We start from the raw sequence: 12,740 nt of genomic DNA, 5'->3' as shown, positions 1-12,740 counted from the left end.
CTGAGTGAGGGAGTGAGGGAGCGACAGAGGGATTCTGGGTTAACCGTTTGGGGCCCTGTTGTGGTGTTTGCCAGGCATTTAGGGCTGGTGAAGAAACAGGAATCATTGAGAGTGGGAAAGAAAGGTATAGATTTGTTGCAGGAGTGAAGAGGAAGTAAAAATGTATGCTATGTAGTGGTTCACTATTACTTGAAAGAGTTGGTGCTGAGGGAGACTGTACATAATGGACATTAGCATATATCTTGTTCAGAAGAGCTGCACCAACCTCTTATAATACATTCCCATCAACAGGTTTATCCCTTATGGGCAGCGTGTTTTTTATAGTCATCCTCCATGTTGGCTGCAGTTAACTAACTTCATAGTTGGTTTCCCTGACTAAGCACATGCTGCTTTTGACAGCAGTTTAATAATAGATCATGTATTTTATGTGGTTTTGTTGTATGTGAATATAAGAAGGGGGCTTTTCCCCCTGTGCTGTTTGGAGAGAAAAAACATTGTGTTCTGTTCAAGTAAATATGGTCATTTTTATGTAGCTGAAAAGGGAAGTGGGAAATACTGGGCTATACCCCCGCCCCTTTTATCTACACGATCCTTCCTATACAGGGTATAGGCATCTATACCCGAGGTTCAGTCATGGGTGGAGTCTCACCAGGTCTCTGTTATCCCTGTGACATCATAATTATTTGCATTGAGCAGGAGGTTGCGCTCTTCCTGTTTATTCCCCAAGCTCCTGTACAGGCAGGCAAGTGTCCCCTTGGGGGTTCTTGCCTTGCCCACAGATTGTACCAGGGCTGGGGCAAGAGTGGGCTCCCTGAAGTGCCTTGGCCTGCTGGCTTTGCAAAGGTTGCTCAGCGGGCCAGCAGTGGCAGTACTCCCCCTGTCTCCCAGTGGGCTTAGTTTAAAGCCTGGTGGAGCAGTTCAGCCAGTCAGGCTGAGAAGAGCTTCCTCCCCAGGGGAGAGAGGTGGAGGCCATCTCTTCCCAGCAGCTTGCTGCCTCTCTTGCCCAAGAGCGGGCTGTGGTTGCGGAAGCCAAAGCTTTCCCGATGACACCAGTGCCGTAGTCTTTGGTTGACTGTGTGGATCCTCCTCTCCCTCCTCAGCCCATAGCTCCAGACTGGGAGGATTGATGAGAACACCACCTGTGCCCCCAGACCCTTTAGCCCTGCTCCCAAATCCCTGTAGCGCCTCACGACCCGGCTGGGAGCTCTCCGAGCCATGTCATTGGTGCCCACATGAATAAGGAGCATAGGATAGTGGTCTGTGGGCTGGAGGAGCTTTGGGATCTTCTCCACGGTATCCCAGATGCAGGCCCGGTGAGTGGCAGGTGACCTGTGGGGCAGATCAGGCTATATATGGGCCAGATTAGACATTGGGGCCTGGCAGTGCTCCCTCCCTGTCCTGTTCACAGCGATTGGGTCCTGGGAAGCTGGCACTGCCCCTTCTGCCCCATTTATGTCATGGCAGTACACACTAGATATGCCTGGCTGTGCATACTGGGATCAAGAACCAGATCCAATGCACGTGGCCCAGGACTCCCCATGGGTCTGTATTTAGTAGAAAGTAAGCTGTGCTACCACTGTCCAGACCCATGGGGAGCCTTGCAGGCCAGATGATACAGCACTGTGGGCTGGATCTGGCCCATGGGGATAAAGCAATGGTGTCCATCTAATCTAGCCCCCTAGGCTGAATTTTGAGCATAATGCTGGTCCACAAGATGGATCCAAAATGTAGAGCCATTTGATCTGGCCCACAGGGCTGAGATTTGGCAATGGAAACATTAATTGGGTAGCTGCATGGCCCAGATGACCCATCTCTGTGCTCTAGATCTGGCCAGCAGAGTTCCCCATGGGTCTAGACACTTTGGTAGCATGGTGAGTAGTGGTTGTCTTAATTGCAGTGGCTCCTGTGTGTGGCTCATGGGCCATATTTTGGTCACCCCCTGATCTAAAGGAACATTATAGTGTGTGAGTGTGAGAGACACAGGTTTTGGTCCGGGGTGGTTGCGATCCCACCTGGTGGCCACAGAATTCCTGCCCTGGCTCCCATTCTAGGGCCCCTCACTCACCTCCTAACTTTCCTACCATGCCTTTCCAATTATAATATTAAAGGAGAGAGTCTGCTTGAGGAGCCTAGAATGAGCTTCCTCATATTGTTGTTTGGGCTTTGGCCATTTCAGACCAAAGCTTTGATTTCAGGAAGTGCAGGCCAAATGCTGGCTGGCTGCAGGAATTCTTCTATGTGGTTATTCAGGAAATGCTGGCTGCATTTCCTGAATTGGGCTTTGGCCTTTCCAGCCTCCTCCTTTTTGCTCTACCTGCACCCTTTAGCTCTTGTCCACAGCTTTCTGGACTAAGCTTCAGGGTTCCAAGCTTCTTGGTTTGCCCTCTTGGGCTCTATCAGGTCATCCCTCTTGGGCTGTTGATCCTCCCTAGGCTCTCTCTCTATTTGGGTTCTAAGCCCTGTCTTTGCCGTGCCCAGAATCTGAGTCCTGTCCTTCTCGGGCTCTGACTGCCCTTCTCAGACTCTCTGCAGTTGCTGCACCCTCCCTGTAGGCACTGTGGGACCTTCTAAACCACCGTGTAGTCAAACCTCTGGGGTAAAACTGGAATCAAAACCCAAACACAAGTCCTTCTGGCTCAAACAAAACTGCTATTCCAGTCCTGGGTCTAGATCCATTCCTATCCCTCACCTTTCTAACTGACTTGGGGCCTGGCATACTCATAGTCTGCCTATACCTCACAAGTGCCCTTGCAGAGCTCCTTCTTGCTCTTTTCCCATGACCAGAGTGCCTAGCCAGCATCCATATATTCTTCCCAGGGCCCTGCCTTCTTCTGGTTAGGTGACTCCGCTGGGCTGCCGGCAGGTGCCTCCTAATTGATTTCATCAGCCAGTCTCTATGGCAGTGCAGCTGCAGCTGTGCTCTTCCTCTGGCGCAGGGCCCTGTCTGGGATCTTGTTCTTTAAAAAGACAGAGCCCACAGGCCCTCTATTGCAATGGGTGTGTGTTAAGACAGCTTAACTTTTTTAAGTTGACTTAACTGTCAGAGTGTACACACGTATGTGGAGTGGATTCAAGTAACATGTGAATATTACCTTGAGATGCATTAGTTAAGTTGACTTAGCTCACAAGATGGCTGCCACCATGTCAAAGAGCTGTATGTGTGTATGCTCTGACATGGCTTAAGTTGACTTGGTGAAGTTGCCTTATTTTAAGTCAACTTTGCATATGTGTATGCACCCAATAAGCCTACAGTAGGAAGGGGAAAGACAAAGAGAGGCCCAGGTTACAATAACATGATTGTGTACTTGCTTGCCTAGGTGATTCAGAATTTTTATTTTTAAGGTTTAAACGTATTCATGCTACATGTGCTTATAACTTCTGGAACTCTCAGCCAAACTGAAGCCCTGGTATGTTCACTGTGCACACATGTAACACTTAGAATTAAAAAAATTGTATGTGACAAATGGGTGAACCAAATCAGTGGGCTGGATAGATAATGCAAGGCATTAGTTGCAGAATGCTTTAGAAGGGAGTTCTTGGGTGTTGTATGAAATAGGAAAGTATGGAAGTCTCAGATACATATTTTGGAATTAAATGCTAGGTATTTGCGCAGCAGTGATAGAGGTGTAAACTGGAAGAAACTTCTTGGAACATTCAATCCAGTTTCTTTTTATCACAGGCAAGCACATCATATAATTCCATCAGAGAGACAGGGGGAGTTATAAATGAATTAAGAATATGTCACTGAAGAAGTGAAAAGAGTAAAGGGGGAAAAAGACCAAAAACTTTTTTTGTAAATTTTATTTGCATCTGTCCAACTCCAAAAAGTGACTGAGCTTTGGAAGTGCCTAAGATAATTTAAGGTATAATTTTTTTTTAAGGATTTAAGTCGGATATCTTCAGTAGGAACTGCATGATGTAGGACATTTGAAAGAAAGAGTCAGAATTTGAAACAGATGTATAGTTCAACAGAGAATCTAGTAAAGTATACCTTACTTTGAGACCTCAGGACCTTTTGTACTTCAGAAGCAAAGTGCATTGTGACACATTCCTCCTTGAGAAATATAGCAAAAGATTGCAGTTCAGTTTATACTCCCCACTGGCAGAATCTAGTAAATCTCCTCATCAGAGATGAGGAATAAAGCATCAGTGGGAGGATAGTTTCCTATACCCAGGAGATTTGAGGACAGGGCAAGGAACATAATCTGCATTTCACTGAGAGAAGAAAGGTCTCTGTGGATATTTATGCCCTCTGAACTTGCATTCATGTTCAGGATATTGTAGTTTTGAATTTAGTATTCTTCCCATGCGTACCACCAAAAATAAGAATGAACTGAATTCTAACCTTGGGGGAAGGGTTGTAGTCTTATTTATAAAGTTAGGGACAGAACTTGCACATAAACTGGTTTAACCCTGTAACAGAACAGAAGCTTAGTATACATAAACCAATTTCAAAATGTCTGAAACTGTTTGAGATGAACTTCATTGAATGTAGTATCAGACTTAACTGATTTGGGTCAAAGGAGTTCATGAAACTTCTGTCCCAGACCCCTTCCTGGTTCAAGTTATAAAAACACAGTCCCCCCCCCCATCCCAGCATGCTTTCCAACCCTGGGCTGGGCTGGGCTGGGCTGGGCTGTGCTGTGCTGTCTGCTTCAGCAGAGATGGGTTGAGGGAGGGGAGGGGGGAGGAGACAGACTAGGGCCAGGGAGGTGGGTTAAACCTACGCTTCCTCTGAGTACAGAGGTGCCTGCTGCTAAACTTACTGAAACTTAGTGCTGGCTGCAACTGTAGACTACAAGTCCCAGAGGTACCTGGAAGCAGGAAGAGCAAGTGATGAGCAACCCTGGAGAGTCATGCTGTTGTGATTCTTGAAGAGGAAGTACATACACAGCCCATGCTGGCTACATGCCAGACAGGTGTGCTCTAGGACCCCCTGGCTTGTGGCCTGAGCCAGCCTTGGCTGCATTTCCTGAATCAAAAAGGACGTGTCCAGTTGTTTCTCAGTTTAATCTTTGCTGTTTAGGCTAACCTGCAAAGACTAATTGATTCAGTCTCAGGGTTTTTGACTGTCTGTACTTATCCTAAAAGTACTACTCACTGACAGTGTACTGAATTGGTACAGAATTTGATTGAACTGCAGATGTATTTTCCATTTTTTACTAGTTTATTTACTCAAATCTAAGATGACCCTGGGTTCAAGGTGTGCCCGCCCCCCATAATTAGATTTTATACATGGACAATTTTATAATTTTAAAAAATTTTCCATGTATAGAATCAAATTACAGGGAGGGCAGTTGAGTGGGGTAGGTGTTGGGGGGGGGGGGTCAAGCAGCTTGCCCCCAGCTTATGCCTAACCTCCCTGCCAACTTTGCTCCCTGCTTGTACCCCTTCCCACAGACTTGGGGCCCCTCTTCACCTTGCACTCTCTCCCCAGGCTCTCTGCTTCTCCCTCCCATCACACCTTACCCCTGTTCCACATAGTGGGCTCTGTCCCTGTATTAGCCCCAGCACGCAGTTCCAGCCATGGTTGCAGCAATGAATGAAGCCTTCCAGGGCAGATCAAGGGTAAGAGGGGTGCGGGGGAGGGGGCAGGCAGGTGAGCAGAGGCTGTATTGTTGGGTGGGGAGAGGCAGGCTGCAGCTACAGCTGCAGTCCCAGGTAAGGGCTGGAGCATGAGCTACAGCAGCTCCCTGTACTCGTCCACCCCTCTACTTGATTCAAAAATGAGTGGATCTCTTCTCCATGTTAAATGGGGGTGGACACCTCATCTTAGTTTCATAAACACAGCATTTAATTTTTTCTGACTTCTGTGACCTTTTGATTCCACATGTTGTAACTTAGTTCATCATTTTATTTTAAAGATTTCTGTAGCACAGATTTGAATGTAGTACTCTCATCAAGCAAGATACACACGTTTAATTGCTTGTTAGCTGTGTATTAATATATTTCAGAACACTCTTATTTTACACCAAAATGCCTGATGCCTGACGTTATTTTCAGCTGAAATTTTATGTTGATTCACCTCTATCACTTTTGAATTTAATAAGTTTTTTATTTTGTAGATCTGTTTCTGGTGCTCTGTAAATATTACTGAACTAATTTAGATCAAAGTGGATAATCATAGTAAGATTAAATTTATCTTTGTGATTCCACTCTAGGTATCTCCTCTGCCTTCTTTTTTTTAAAAAATTGCCAGTTTCTCCCTCTCCCTTCATATTTTGCATTAAAATAGAAGTCTGAATTGTCAGAAGTGACGAGTGATTTTTTTTTTGAGTGCCCCAGATTTGGGCTGGCCAACTTGAGATAACTTAAAAAGGACTGAGAAACAGGTGATTAACAATTCCTGAAAATATAGTGTCAGGCATCCAAAATCATTAAATACTTGAAATCTCCAGTCAAAAGTAAATTGACTTTTTTTTTTTTTGCATTGTAATATATCTTTCAGATATTATAGTAAAATAGAAAAAAAGAAACCCACTAATTAAGATGCGTAGCTCTTAAATTTATTTTCTACTGCTTCTGGATAAAATATTTAATACCTTGAAAACTTTTGCTAATTTCAGTGAAAGAAAAAAGAGATACAGACAGAGTATCTTTCTGACTGGCTTCTAGTATTTTATCATCCTGAGAAAGTAGCAAAGCCTTATGTGTAGTCTTGAATAGCTTTAATTAGCATGTAGCTTTGAAATATGATATAGGTTGCTAAAATTGATGAGTTGTCTTATCGCTACCAGTGCCTTTACATTTGGATATGGCATGTTAATGTTCTAGGATAAAAATAGTTCATGAGGATACATCGGGGATATATCCTGTGACATCCCTAGACCAATGAGGGTTGATGCCAGGGAGTGGGGTATGACGGGGATCACTCTAGATTAGTGGTGCCCAACTGTTTGGCCTTATGGGCTGAAGGAGTGGCACAGGGGTGGTTTATGGACTGGATCAGGCCCTACGTTGCCTGTATCACACATGCTAGGATCGGGCTCCATGTCACTTCCACCTGACCCTATGTACCCACCTCAAGCCTGCACTGCCTTACCCCTGTGCATTTGGTTTGGGTCCCAGGTGCCAGGATTGGGCCCTACACTACCCCAGTCCTGCATTCCTGATTTGGTGTGCTGGGCCATTCTATCCAGCTTGTGGAGCTCCCCAACAGTCTGGAAGTTTTTGGACCTGTGTGGAGCCTTGTGGGCCAAATTACAAGGCTTTGTAGGTAGGAAGTGTGGGGGGTTAAGTACCCCTGCTCTAGATAATGCCATACTCTCACTCTAAAGTATCTACTGCTTGCTACTGTCAGCAGGGTAGTGGCCAAATTAGGGGTTGGCAGCCTATAGCCTACAGGCCAAATTCAGCCCCTGGAGTCACTTTATTCAGCCAGGGAGCTTTGATATTGCCATGACAGGAAATTCCATGCAGTGGCCAGAGATGGGAGAAGCAGTGATTGTGGCACAGCAGGGGGAGCAGTGGCTCTGGCTTCAGCATGGGTCAGTTGGGAGATGGCTTGTACTCTTAGCTAAGCTCTGTTAAAGCTTAGTCCTCTCCACTGCAAAATGTTGCTGACCCCTGGCATAGATGGACCATTGGTCTGATGTAGTATGGCTTTTCCGACTAAGATGTCGTGTTCAGGTTTTTTTCTGATTAACTGATATTTTTTTTGTGGGAGTCATAGAAAGAAATTTCTTGAGCAGCTAAGAACTGAGAGTTGCAGAGCAAAATCTTTTGGAATTTAAAGAAACTTGATCTTTTCAAATAAGAGAGCTAGCAGTTTTGAAATAAGTGAAGGTTAGAAGGGAACATAGAAAGAAATGACAAGTAAGGTAACCTGTGAGTCTGGTCCATTCTAGATCGGGGTTGAATAAAACAGCACCAAATGTCCAGACTGCGGGTAAGGAATTAAATTCCTAAATTTTTCTTAATGTTGATTTAATTGAAATGGTGCTTAGATAATGATGTAATGAGGCATAGCTTAAACCAGTGTTTCTCAGGCTGTGGGTCATGACCAAAAAGTGGGTCATAAGAATATATGAAAGGGTCATGAACAAACTTCAAAAATGGATCAACAAACTTTTTAAAAATGGTTTCTCCTTTAAAGGAGAAAAATGGTGAGAAACTGTGGCTTTTCCCTTGCAGGCTGACAGAGCTCCAGTCTGGAAGGGGCTGCCTAAGGCCCCCTCCTGCTCCACACACTAGGGGGCTGGACCCTGGTGTGAAGGGCAGCAGGTTGGGAGTGAGGAGCACTTGGGTTAGGACTGGCCTTTGATGTTTACAGATGGGTCCTGGTACAAAAAATGCTTGAGAACTGCCGGTTTAAACCACAGTGAAGTTTTTGGTAACATACCAAATAACATTTTTAAAGCATAAATGTTACAAGAACTATTTTGATAATGGGAGAGAGGGAGAGAGAGAGAAGGAGAGCATGAAGGTAGTTATTGGCGGAGTGTCAGATTAGTGTTAGGTTCTGTCTTTTTTGTAACTACACTTTGTAATGTTATGCAGTGTATACTAGACAAACCAATGACTGAACTTGATATATGAAACTACACACAAATGAGACAAGGATCTGGTGTGTGATGACAGCATTATGGAGCTGCCCTGTTGCTCATGCATTATGACCTGGGCAGCAGTGCCCCCCTTTAGAGGGGATATGCTCTGCTATACCCTCCACATACAATTATATAACAGGGCTGTGCAACTTCTGAGTGATTGAGGCCTGCAGGCTTCCTGCTGCACCACACTAAGTGTCAGGGGCACACCCCACCACTACAATGGGGTCCTGGGCTTTGTGGGTTCTGCCATCCTGCTCCCTGGGATGCAGCAGAAGGTAGAAACTGGAGCCTGGAGAATTCGGCTGTAGCAGCATGCAAGTGATGGGGGAGTGTCACCCAAACCAGAAACTTAGGAGGCTGTGAGGTTAACTTCTCACATGCCACAAGTTGTACAGCAGTCTTATAGAGGAAAAATTGTGAAATAGGATTTTAAACCTACTGTGTGATCACATAACTAAAAGGAAGTGCAATGCATGTGAGCTAAAGACCAGAGATAAAGTTGACAACATTAAGGGCACCTATACGTGAGCAGCGAGGCTGCTCCCACGTGTTGTAAACACAGCATGTCTGAGCAGACTCAGTTTATCAAGTCTGCTGGAGCATGGAAATTACCATGCTCCGGCAGCCTCCTGCATCTCGTATATCAGGGTCCCCGTACTTAAAAATGCAGAGGAAGCACTTTGTCTAAAGCTCATTCAGTGAGCCTTAAATAAAGTGTCCCTGTCACTATTTTTAAATGTGGGGATACCTGAGATGCTGTGGGCACTTTGCTCTCGGAGCCACTCCTAATTAAAGCGCCCCTTTCCCTCTCCAGGAGCACGTGTCCTAAATGTTTCCAAATGGTTGCTGAAAGAGAAGGATGTGTGAAAATGGTATCAAAGGCTGCTTTTCTTTTCTGACTGGCAGGTTGCAGTGCAAGGAATTAATGTGCAGTCCCCCAGCTTCTACCTGCTTGCCACTTCCCTTGTTGCTCAGGCTATTGCTGCAGCCCAGATCACAAAGTTTCCCCCTCTCTAACCTTTTGCTTCCTGCTCCCACCCCAGAAGCAGCAAATGGTGCTGTGGGAGCCTGTTGTATTGTACAGTGAGGCAGCTGAAGGTGGGAGGGTGTCTGTGTGTACAGCCCAGGCTGTGCCACCTGCCTGTGCAGTGCAGTGGCTGCCTGTACACATGGTACAGCAAAGTGGGGGATGCAGCACATGGCCTTATGTCAGCCCCTGCTGGTATGGCCCAAGGAATGATGGACTTACAGGTTTTAATGCATATCTGATCCACAGACCTTGTGGTAGAACAGTGAAGTAACTCAACTTGTAATAGATCTTCTAGACCAGTGGTCTCCAAAGTGGGCTGCGCGCACCCCAGGGGGTGCGCAAGATGATCCATTGGGATGCAGGAAGAAAATATTAGAACTTCTATTTATATTTATATAAATATACATATATTGGGGGTGCGTGATCAAAAATTTTTTACTGATGGGGTGCGTGATCAAAAAAGTTTGGAGACCACTGTTCTAGACTGTTCATTATAAGCCTTGAAAAAGATGCAGAGGGAAAAATTATACAATTGTAGAAGAGAGACTTCTGGAGGTCATCTAGTCCAGTCTCCTGCCACAGGCAAGATCATCCCTACCTAACCTTCCCATATTGCTACTTGTCTAACTTATTACTGCTTTTACTCCAAATACAAGATGACCTTGAATTTAAGGTGACTCCCCAATAATCAGATTCTGTACATGGAAAGTGTATCACTTTTTTTAATGTAATTTTCCATGTATGGGATCTAATTATTGTAGGATCTTCTTATATCTGTCCCTCTTACTACTGCAAAAGGTGAGCAGGGAGAGGTGATAGGGCAGGCAGTAATGGGGCAGGCAGTGCGGGGTTGCTTGGCCCAGTTCTGGGGTGGCAGCCTGGGCTGTGGCATGGGCAGCCAGTCCTGCTGCCCTTGGGTGCACAGCAGGGCTGGGGCAGCACGGCAGCCAGACTCTGCTTCCCAGCAGCCCTGGTGGCAGTGGCTCCTTCTGTTGCTGCCGCTGCTGTGTCACCACTGCTGCTGGACCCAGCCTTGCTGCCTGGGCACTCCAGCCTGTCCACTCCACACCCACTGCCAGAAGTGCCAGATAGTGGAGATGGGCCTGGGACCTGCATAGGCAGGGCATGTTTGACCAGGCACATGGGATGGGGCCACTGGAGGGCACAATCTGTTGGGGCTGCCTCACACTGCCAGGTTGTGCCACTCTACAGCCCCACTGTACTGGAGCTATCTGTGTACTAGGTTGGGGGCAGCAGGGGCTGGGTCATGGGTGTGTGCTTTGTCCCCCTCCTGGGTTAAGTCGGTTGCAATCCATTGTGCAGGAAACGGACTGTGGCTTTGCCTTGACCGTGTGCTGTAACTACTGTGATCTAGGCCCTGGCTCTGCCCGCTCATCTCACTACTGGGCTTAACGTCCTCCCAGCCTGTGGCTCTATTCCACCCACCTGACCAAGCATGCCCTGTCTGTAGGGATCCCAATCTAGTCTCCAGGGAGACCCTGTCCGCCCACTTGGTCCGGCACTCGGAACTGTCTAACAGTCTACCACCTAGGGAGTTTTGGTGAGCTGTTTTGAGTGGGGGGTGTGGGTGCTAACCCAGTTCACAACAGCTCGCCAAAACTCCCTAAGTGGTCTTCTGGCCAAAATAATTGCTCACCTCTGGGTTAGAGGTGGTTGAGCTGTGGTAACTTAGACTCTTAACCTGTGCCCCTTGACAAACCAACCAATTTAAGTTAAAGCACCAACATGTCTGAGCAGGGGTTGGCAGCCTTTCACCAGTGGGGCCAAATTTAATATAGCTTTATCCTAAGGTGGGCTGGATACAGCAGTTGGATTTTCTTCCAGTAGACAGTGCATTCTTCCAGAAAACTTACAAATGGCAGAAGATTTTTTTTTGGTCAGTTTGGCAGGACATATAAAGTCTCTTAATGGGTTGGACTGAACCTCTAGGCCTAAGGTAGCTGATTCCTGTGCTTGAAGATTTTTTTGTGTGCAGGTTGGGCCTCTGGTTATGGGCAACACTTGAGGTAACTTTGCAGTGAAGAGGAGGTCCAAGATGAAAAAACTTTCTTTAGCAAGTAAAGACACATTACTGTATCAGGAGTATTACAAAATCTTTTTTTTACTGTAAAGAAAGTTATAAGTGCCTTCTACTGGTTGCTCTCTAAATAACTTTACTCATCAAGAGCATGTTTAGCTTGGCTCCTTCAAATTTAAAAAATGGTAAAGGCAATAGGGAAAATGGAATTTTATGTCAAAGTGCTGTTACATTTGTATATAGTGGTATACTTTTGAATGTTTTAAGAGACTTTTTTGTAACTGGGAGGAGGAATTTGCAGAGCATAACTATTCATTGTTATACAGAAGTAGAGTATTAGAAATGAAGTTTCTTGGATGACTTTCTAGGTTCTGTGAGAAATAACAGGAACAGAACTGAGCGGTGGTTCATCCTTTATGCTTTTATGCCTTTATGCTTTTGGGAGCAGATTAAGAGAAAATGTAGTGTGTTGATTTTAGCAGTATTTACGGACAGGATCACAAAGCACATATATCTGACATGCTCATTCTAAAAGGCAGTGTGTTGGGAAGGTGAGGTTTGGGTTAGTGATACTAGAGAACTTAATTGGTTCACAACTCTGGCAGAATTGGTTTTAGTTCAACTGCTGTATCTATAAAATGGGAGAAGCTATAGTTGCCCAAGTTATAAGTAGGGACCTACTTAAATTGCAGTTTTGTGATTCATAGATTATAAGGATGCAAGGGACCTTGGAAGATCATTGTGTCCAGCCCCTTGCACCAAGCAGGAAAGACAGTTGGGGTCAAGTGACCCCAGCAAGATTACCATCCAGTCTCTTCTTGAAGATTTCCAGAGTAGGTGATTGTACCACCTCTGGAGGGAGCCTATTCCCAGTGTGCAAAGATGTTTTTCCTAATGTTGAATCTGAAATGGTCTTCCCAGAGTTTGTAGCTATTTATTACTCCTGTTTTTCCCCAAGGGTGCCCTGGTGAACAACTTCTCACTGAGCCCTTGATGTACTCCCCTAATGTAGCAGTAAGCTGTTTGTACAAACTGCGAAAAATGGTGGTCTCCATGACCGTTGCAAAAAATAACATTGGCCACACTTTTCCCAGGAAATCAACCAAAAAAAACTTAATAAAAA

This window comes from Crocodylus porosus, unplaced genomic scaffold (genome assembly GCF_001723895.1).
Source record: "Crocodylus porosus isolate Cpor-Errol unplaced genomic scaffold, CroPor_comp1, whole genome shotgun sequence".
NCBI classification, from domain to species: domain Eukaryota; kingdom Metazoa; phylum Chordata; order Crocodylia; family Crocodylidae; genus Crocodylus; species Crocodylus porosus.
The sequence above is the reverse complement of the archived record's forward strand: the minus strand, read 5'-3'. Positions refer to the sequence as shown.